We start from the raw sequence: 8,477 nt of genomic DNA, 5'->3' as shown, positions 1-8,477 counted from the left end.
ATAGAACCTCTAAACCTGTGTCTTTTAGAGAAAAACTTTACCTAGAAAAGTAGGTTTTACTAAATGTATCTTGGAGTGCAACAGAAGCTGGGGAAAAAATGCACAACACGTAATTGCTCAGGAAGACTTCAGCATAAGATCCAGTTTGATGTGGAACTGTTGTACCTATAATCCCTAACTACTTTCAGAACCACAATAACTGGGGAAGTTTCCTTCTAGGATGTCACGCCCGATAGAATTTCAGGAGGTTGCTGTGACCTCAGGTATTTTTTGTCTACACTCACAGCAATGGTTCCCTTTCTTTCCAGTTCCTGTATGTGGTTGCTAAGGTTCCCTCTTTTTGGGGGGGGGGGGCAGGAAGAGGAAGTACTTGGATTTCAACTCAAGGCCTTGCCATTGGCAGATGAGCACTCTAGAACTTCAGTCATACCTCCAGCCCTCACGTATTCAAAGATGAGATTCATTGTGTAGGCGAGACTGGCCCTAGCACTTTTCCTTCTCCTGCTGAATAATGGAATTACAGGCATGCACCACCACACCCAGCTTAGTCACTGTTTTCTTAAAGCAGGTAGGCATGTGTCTGAGAGGATTTAAACGTTTGATCTAGACTCACAGAGACTGATGCTTAAACTAATTTGTTACATAATGTCAGTGAAGTCACCATAATCTGGGGAGTAAACATATTCATTACCTATGCTCTTATCAAGCCTGTCAACTAAGATGTCACTTCATTCCCTTGGGGCAGAAAAGGTTGTCTGTTCCACTAAGAAGAAGTTTTCATACTTACACTGCTCCAGGTAACCCCATCTCTAATCAGACAAATCCTCCTTATGATCCCAGCCACACAAATGCCATTCACCTGTCACAACAGTGCTTTCAGGAATCCTAGCTATGTCATAGGCTGAGGTCAGAAGGATTGTGACTCTAAGCAAACCAGGGCAAATGTCTGGAGATCCCATCTCAACAGAGAAGTTGGCGTGGTGCACACATGCCATCCCAGGTAGGAGGAAGATCAGGAGGATTGTGGTTCAGACTGCCCTAGGGAAAAAGCATGACCCAATCTGAGTACTAACTAGAAGTAAAGATGGCTAAAGCCATAGTGTGCCAGCACAAGGCCCTGAATTCAAACATCTGGTCGATCCACTTTCTCCCCTGCCCAACAAAAAGAAGATTCATACCATCAATAAGGAGTCCAAATGTAAAGAAAACACAAATATAAATTGGAAGTACAAACGGTATGTGAATAAAGTTTTGGAACCTTTTCTCTATAAGCAAACAGGGCTAAACCATTGGGAATCTTGGCTAATGGCAGGTGCTGTTTAGCTCTTTCAGAGCAGTTGTTTCCCTCAAGTTTTTTTGGTTTCCTTCTGAGTGCTCGTGAGTCATGTAGTAGACACTCCAAGTTTCTTCCTTACATATATACTCAGAAGAACTTAGGGACATACACACCTAAATGTAAGTGTGTCATCCTAGAGGAGGACAGCATGACAACAACATGAGCACCTTGACTTCTCTTCAGTATTACGTGAAGAGTGTCACCTTGGCGGGAAAAGTGTCTTCAAAGTCAAGGATTTAGAGAAGCTTCAGTTAAACTGTCCCTGATTGCATTAAGTTAAATTGGGAGGCGGCTGTGCCAACCTCAGGGCACTTCCCCGCCAGACCGCTAGGGCGGCGCCATCTCCCAACGCCCGAGTTCGGTGGTCTGGGCGGAAGGCACAGCTCTTGCCGTTGGCGACGCTGAGAGTCGTTTGCTCTCTGGAGACGACGCTTCCAGTGCTGTTGCGGGGCTCGTGTGGAGAGCGTCTGTCAGTTGGGCGTCGGGACTGTGCTGTGCTGATCATGGAGCGCTCGCGACCCTGCGAAGTCGGACATTGCTCCGTGTCATCAAGGGATACAAGCAGTAGCGGAAGTGAGAACAGTTCAGATTCTAACGAGGAAGAGCTCGTTGGTCCGCCTTTACCTCCTGAAATGGTAGGAGAACCCGTTGATCTTGCGGAGGAGATCATCTGTCCTTTACCTCCACCCCTTTATGAAGAGGGAGAGGACAACGACAACGATGAAGAAGAAAGTCCTGCCCAAAAGATTCCCGACTCGCATGAAATAACCCTGAAGCACGGCACTAAAACGGTTTCTGCTTTGGGTCTGGATCCCTCTGGGGCCCGTTTGGTGACAGGAGGCTCTGACTGTGTTAAGTTTTGGGATTTATCTGGGATGGATGCTTCTTTGAAGGCATTTCGATCCCTTCAGCCGTGTGAACGCCATCAGATCAAGTCAGTCCAATACAATGACACTGGAGACTTGATTCTGGTTGTATCTGGAAGCTCGCAGGCCAAGGTGATTGATAGAGATGGCTTTCAAGTCATGGAATGTATCAAGGGGGACCAGTATATCGTGGACATGGCCAACACCAAGGGTCACACAGCAGCACTTCATACTGGCTCATGGCATCCCAAAGTCAGGGGAGAATTTCTGACTTGCTCAAATGATGCGACTGTGAGGATATGGGAAGTTGAAAACCCCAAAAAGCAGAGAAGTGTGTTTAAGCTTCTGTAGCCTCAGGGTAAGAAAGCCATTCCCACTGCGTGCATGTATAGGAGAGATAGGAGCCTCATAGCAGCTGCCTGCCAGAATGGAAGCATACAGATCTGGGTTCGAAACTTGCCTCTTGCTCCCAAGTTCTGCTACAGACAGGCTCACGACCCAGGCACAGACACGTCCTGTGTGGCTTTTTCCTGCCACGGTAAGGTCCTTGACTCTCGTGGAGGTGATGATACATTGAAGTTATGGGGCATCCAACAGTTTAATAAGCCACTCTTTTCAGCCTCGGGTCTTGCCAGTGTGTTCCCGATGACAGATTGCTGTTACAGCCCAGATGATAACCTCATAATCACCGGCACCTCTGTTCAAATGAGATGTGGCAGGGCAAACTTGTTTTCTTTGACTGCAGGACTTTCCAGAAGGTGTACGAAATAGAAGTTACGGATGCCAGTGTTATCCGCTGCCTGTAGCATCCAAAGCTCAACCAGATCATGGTTGGAACTGGAAATGGGTTGGCAAAAGTCTATTACAACCCCAACAAGAGTCAGAGGGGAGCCATGTTGTGTGCAGTTAAAGCCCAGCGAAAAGCGAGACAACCTGGGGTTCTAACCCAAGACTACATCATCACTCCTTGTGCCTTGCCTATGTTCCGTGAGCCCCAACAACAGAGTACAAGGAAACAGCTGGAGAAGGACAGACTGGACCCCCTGAAGTCACACAAGCCTGAGCCTCCTGTAGCAGGTCCACATCATGGTGTCGAGTTGGAATCCACGGGGGGACTCTGTTATCCTGCACTGTGAAGAACATCACTTTGGACAAGACGCATGACAGTAACCCACGGGAAGCTATTTTGCGTCATGCCAAAGCAGCGCAAGACAACCCATATTGGATTTCTCCAGCATATTCCAAGACTCAGCCCAAAACTCTGTTTGCCCAAGTTGAGTCTGAGGAGGAGGAAGCAAAGAATGGGCCAGAAAGGAAAAAACATAAAATCTGAGGACTTGATTGAGAGCTGTTTTCATGTAGGAGGAGGGGAGCAATGTTTTGGTGTTTTGCCTGTGAAGTAAGATACATTTTCATGAAGTTAAAAGTGCTTTCAGATGAGTCTGGCAAGGATCAACCCATCTTCACCTCCAGGTGCAGTCTATTAGGGTGGGTTTTTATAAGATGTAGATGAAGTGGCTACATGATTCTTGAGGCTCATATTAGAATGTTCTTGGCTATGACAGAACAGCCTGCCCTCAAGAAGGTCTGGTTCAGAAGCCAATGGTAATAATTAAATGAAGGGCAGAGGGGAAATCAATCTTTCCCAGAGTTGGTACCAGTGGGGGAGGGGTGGGCACAAGGAAAGGGGAAATGAGGGGGTATATGGTGGGTGTGTTTTAATCCATACAGGGAAGTAAGACAATGGAACCTGTTTAAATTGTTCAAGGTAGGGGAAGGAGGGAAGAGAATGATGGAGGGGGATTACTAAGACTTTAAACACATGTAAATCTGACAATGTATCTGTCATGAAACTATCATATGCTAATAAAAGTCATTTTAAGAGCCTGTGGTGTTCATTTAAGCAGTTCTAGTCTTTAGTCTAGACTAGGTACTCTGGAGAAGAGTACCTAAGCTTTTTTTGGTGCTGGTGTTTATGCTTGGGAAGTACTGACTGCTAGGCAAGCATCAAGTGACATGAGCCATTTCTTCTGCCCAAGGAGCTAGCTTTCAACCTTTGCCTCCCATTCCTCAAGACAGTTTTTGGTTGAGGGCCTCCCATTTGCTAGGCAGGTGCTCTGCCACTTGAGCCACAACCACAAGGCCTTATTTTAGAATGACTTAAAATAGTGTCTCCAGATTATTGCTCCAGGTGGCTTAGACCCCACTCATGCCTCTCAATCCTACATAGCTGGGATTATAGGTGTACCCTACTACACCCTGCAGACAGCTGGTTTTTTAAAAAAACTTTACAGGATTTCAACTGAAGGTTTGAGGAAAGAAACTGTTAGAAAAGACAGATTGCAGAGCTTGACTTCAACATAGAACCCCTAAGCTGTTTTCTTTTGAAAAAGTTAGAAGAGTGGGTTTTGCTCAAGTCTATGTTAGAGGTCAAACTAGGGGGAAAATATGCCTAGCAGGGAAGTGCTCAGGAAGACTTCACTTTAAAAGTCCTACTTTGAAGTGGAGCAGTTAGCGTTTATAAGCCCCCAACCCTTTCAGAACCATAGTAACTAGGGAATTTTCCTTCTAGGAAGTCATGCCAGGTAGAGATTTCTGCATGTTGCCTTGTATCAGGTATTTTCTGTCTACACACAGTGATTGGTTCCCTTTCAGATTCCTTAGTAAGGTTGCTTAGATCCTCTATACACACACACCGTTTTTGTACTGGGGCTTCAACTTGGCCTTGCCCTTGGTAGGCAAGTACTCTTCTGCTAGAGGCACAACTCCAGTCTTCATTTTTCTCCTCAGCCCCCCCACCTCATTTTTGGTTTTTCTTTTGCTTCTTGGTTCTTTCCACTCTCCCATCTTCCCACTCCCTCATCCCAAGTTTTTAATACATGGAACACCTAGAAAATTTTGGCCTCCTTTCACCCACACTGAATCACAGGCTATACTCACTCTCAAGAGCAGCCTAACAAACCTTTCCAGTGGCCCCTTGTTTTATACACAAAGTCCTGCCTTCTTCTTTGATTTGGACCAATGAGAAAGCATAAGTGCTACTTCAGCTCTGCAGTTGGCCCCTAACTGCAAACAGGTGAAACCCATCCTCCAAATACCTGAGGCTTTCTCTTCAGGCTTACCAATTTTAAGGGGCAGTGCCCCCGTTCCCACGTTTTTCCAAATTTGTAAAAGCTTCTGATTTGTTAAAGATGTATTTTAAAGGAATCATTTATTCACCTTCAAATAGTGGCTAAGTCAATTTCCTCTGTAGCACTCAGTATGGAAGATGTTTAGTGTGCCCTAAAGAATTTCAGGAAAATATGGTTAACTCTTTAGTCAGACACTGGTGTGAGACTTAAAGTTCTTGCCCTCAGGCACTGCTGATGAACACCATCGCTTCTATTGTGTCATTTATTTGTATACTCACACGTGAGGCTTATGACACAACCGGAGCAAGGAAGGAACCTAGTGAGGTTTGGGGTTCTGTCTGCTCAAACTACATGCTAGGGAGTATGAAAATCCTCAGCAGGCAGGTGGCTCTGGAAAGTTGATTCCACTTGTACATTTGGGAGTGCAAAGCATCCTTTTATTTGAGATAATAGGATTCCAAACCAATAACAATAAATGATTTAATAAATGGAGAGAAGAGATAAATTCGAGTAATATATGTACACACATACCCTCCTCCAGTACCTGGTATTTAATTCCATTCCCCTAGAATGTAATAAGTCTTAGTGCCCCCCCAAAAAAAATAGAAAAAAAGAAAAATCATAACTTCATAGTGAAGAAACCTGGCAAACCCTACACTGTAAACTCCAGGCTAATATCAGTGATAAGGTGTGTAGTTACGGACTCCCTGAGTGACCAGGAGAGTTTCACCCTTGTCACATGCTTCCTTAAAACCCATCACTCCAATCCAATCATGAGGAAAACCAAAGTGAGGGCCATTTTACAAAATCCTAACCAGTACTCTTCAAAATAGGAAAGACAGAAAATGTCACATGCCAGGACAGACTGAGGAGACATAATGATTGAATGCAATGCAGTATCCAGTAGTGGGACCCTGAAACAGGAAAGCATTTTAGTGGGGAATGGGGAAAGTCCAAATACAGCTTGAAACTCAGTTCTTAGTATGCGCAAATGTAGATCTCTAAGCTTTGACAATGACCACATATAAGATGTGAACAGTAGGGGAAACTAGGTGAAGGGAATAAGGAACTCTCTTTACTGTCCCTGAAACTTTTCTACAAAATTATTCCTAGATGAAAGGCTTATTTAAGGAAAAAAAAATAAAAAGAAATACATGTAAAATTTGTTACAGTCTTAAAACATGAACCTTCAATAAAATAAACACAAAAAAGAAAAAAAAGAACCTTCAAAGAACTGTTAAGCTTATAGCAAACTGCTTTTAAAATCAGCTTCCTCCAGTCATCCCAGAGGCACCTTTCCATTCTTAGACACAATTTAGAGCAAAACTTTGAAAAGCTGACTAATCCCACAGCTGCTTGGAGCACAGATGCAAGGGGGAAGAGCAGAGGCTGAAAGGCCAGCTGAATTCCACTGGTCACCAATCTAAGGCAATAAGTCAATAGGTACCAAATCAACCAGGTTTGTTTCTATGATTGCTATCTGTACTTTCTAGAAGTTTTCTGGATCCAGTCACTCATTTTCAACTTGAGTTTTCACATAGCTGTAGTCAAGAAAAAAAGAGATACTCTTCAGGGGAAGCCAGGTGGCATCCACAAGATGGTCAGAATGTATGAGAAGAATGTGCTTAAATACAACATACTAACAAAAATGTAAAACTCCTACTATAGGAGATAGACTAAGTAGTAATTAGAACATGGGTGTTTGAGGTAGTCAGAAACACCTGGGTTCATTTCCCAACTCTCTTCCTTGTTTATTATGTGAGCTCACATTACCTAATCTCTCTAAGCTTCATTTTCCTCATCTCTGAAATGGGCTTACTCATAAGATCACTGTGAGCACTGATCAGTATTATGTTTGAAAACATCTAGAACAATTCCTGGTGTAAATGCATAAAGGTTTTGCTATTATCCAGATCTGTCTATGTGCAATGCATATGGACTCAATGTAAACACCAATCCCACTATTAGCCTATGTGATCCACGTGAGGAATCTGAGCCACAGGAGGCTGAATAATTGCTTCAAGTTTACACAGTGTAAATAATGGAACTAGATTCAAACCCAAGGATACTGGCTCTAGAATCCTTGCTTTTACCACACTGCATGACATAGCTTCTTCTGTTATCAGAAAGGGGTGGGGAGAAGAAAGGAGACAAAAGAAAAAAAGGCAGGGAAAAGGTCAGTTCTCTGACACAAAAGCAGAAGCCTGGCTTGAGTTCCTAATTTGACCACCCCATATCCAATTTACAGCTCAAATACTAGAAGTTGCCACTCTTTGCCTCCTCTGAACAAGGGCCTCTACATTGTTGAAATGCCATCTTGGCTATGTTTCCCTTTAGTTGATCCTTCTGGCACTATTCCACTGCTGTTCCACCTACCCGTTCATCTTCCTCTCTCCTTCATTCCTCCCCATCCAGGGGTCAGAACAAGTTTTCTATTCTTCAGAAGCATTTCTCACTCAGCCTCATCTTTGCCCATTTGACTTCAATGGAAAAAAAAACACCATAACCTGGGTGGCTTACAAACTATAGACCTTTATTAATCACAGTTCTGGAGGCTGTGAAGCCCCAAATCAAGTTGCCATCAGATTTGTTGTCTGGAGAGGGACTGCCTCTGGTTCACAGATGGCACCTTCTTCTGTGTCCTCACAGGGTGAATGGGGACAGTGAAGAATCTGGGGTCTCCTTTACAAGTCACTAATGCCATTCATAAGATCCCTGCCCCCCACACCTAATCACCTCCCAAAGGCCCCGCCTCCTAATACCATCACCTTGGAGGGGAGATTTTCATCATATGCAAGGGGAGACACAAAGTTCAGACCATAGCTAGCCCCCAAGTAGAGTTAAGAATCTGTCTTGCATCCTTTCAGAACAAAAAAGCTAACACAGCTCTTACCACACCTCCTATGTCACCATCTGTTCACTTATCTGTTCCATTGACAGCATTGGACTTATGGAAAATAGAACATCTTACTCATCTTTGTATCCCAAGTCCCTACAATAGTTCCCGTCCAGAAATGGTTACTAAGTAATATTTTTGAAGAATAAGACCAAGTTATTCCAGGGATGCATTAATATCATTTTATCTAATAGTACACAGTGCTCTCAAATGGTGTAATTGAGGAGAGTTTAATAAAGGAAGCATTT

General features: G+C 43.8%; 1 pseudogene; it reads left to right on the top strand.

Moving 5' to 3' along the window:
- The first annotated feature begins 1,464 nt into the window (after positions 1 to 1,464).
- LOC109674150 (WD repeat-containing protein 70 pseudogene) lies at positions 1,465 to 3,852 on the top strand (annotated as a pseudogene).
- The last annotated feature ends 4,625 nt before the right edge of the window (positions 3,853 to 8,477 follow it).

This window comes from Castor canadensis, chromosome 9 (assembly GCF_047511655.1).
Source record: "Castor canadensis chromosome 9, mCasCan1.hap1v2, whole genome shotgun sequence".
Taxonomy (NCBI): domain Eukaryota; kingdom Metazoa; phylum Chordata; class Mammalia; order Rodentia; family Castoridae; genus Castor; species Castor canadensis.
Note: the sequence above shows the minus strand (reverse complement) of the source record. Positions and strands in the feature narration are given on the sequence as shown.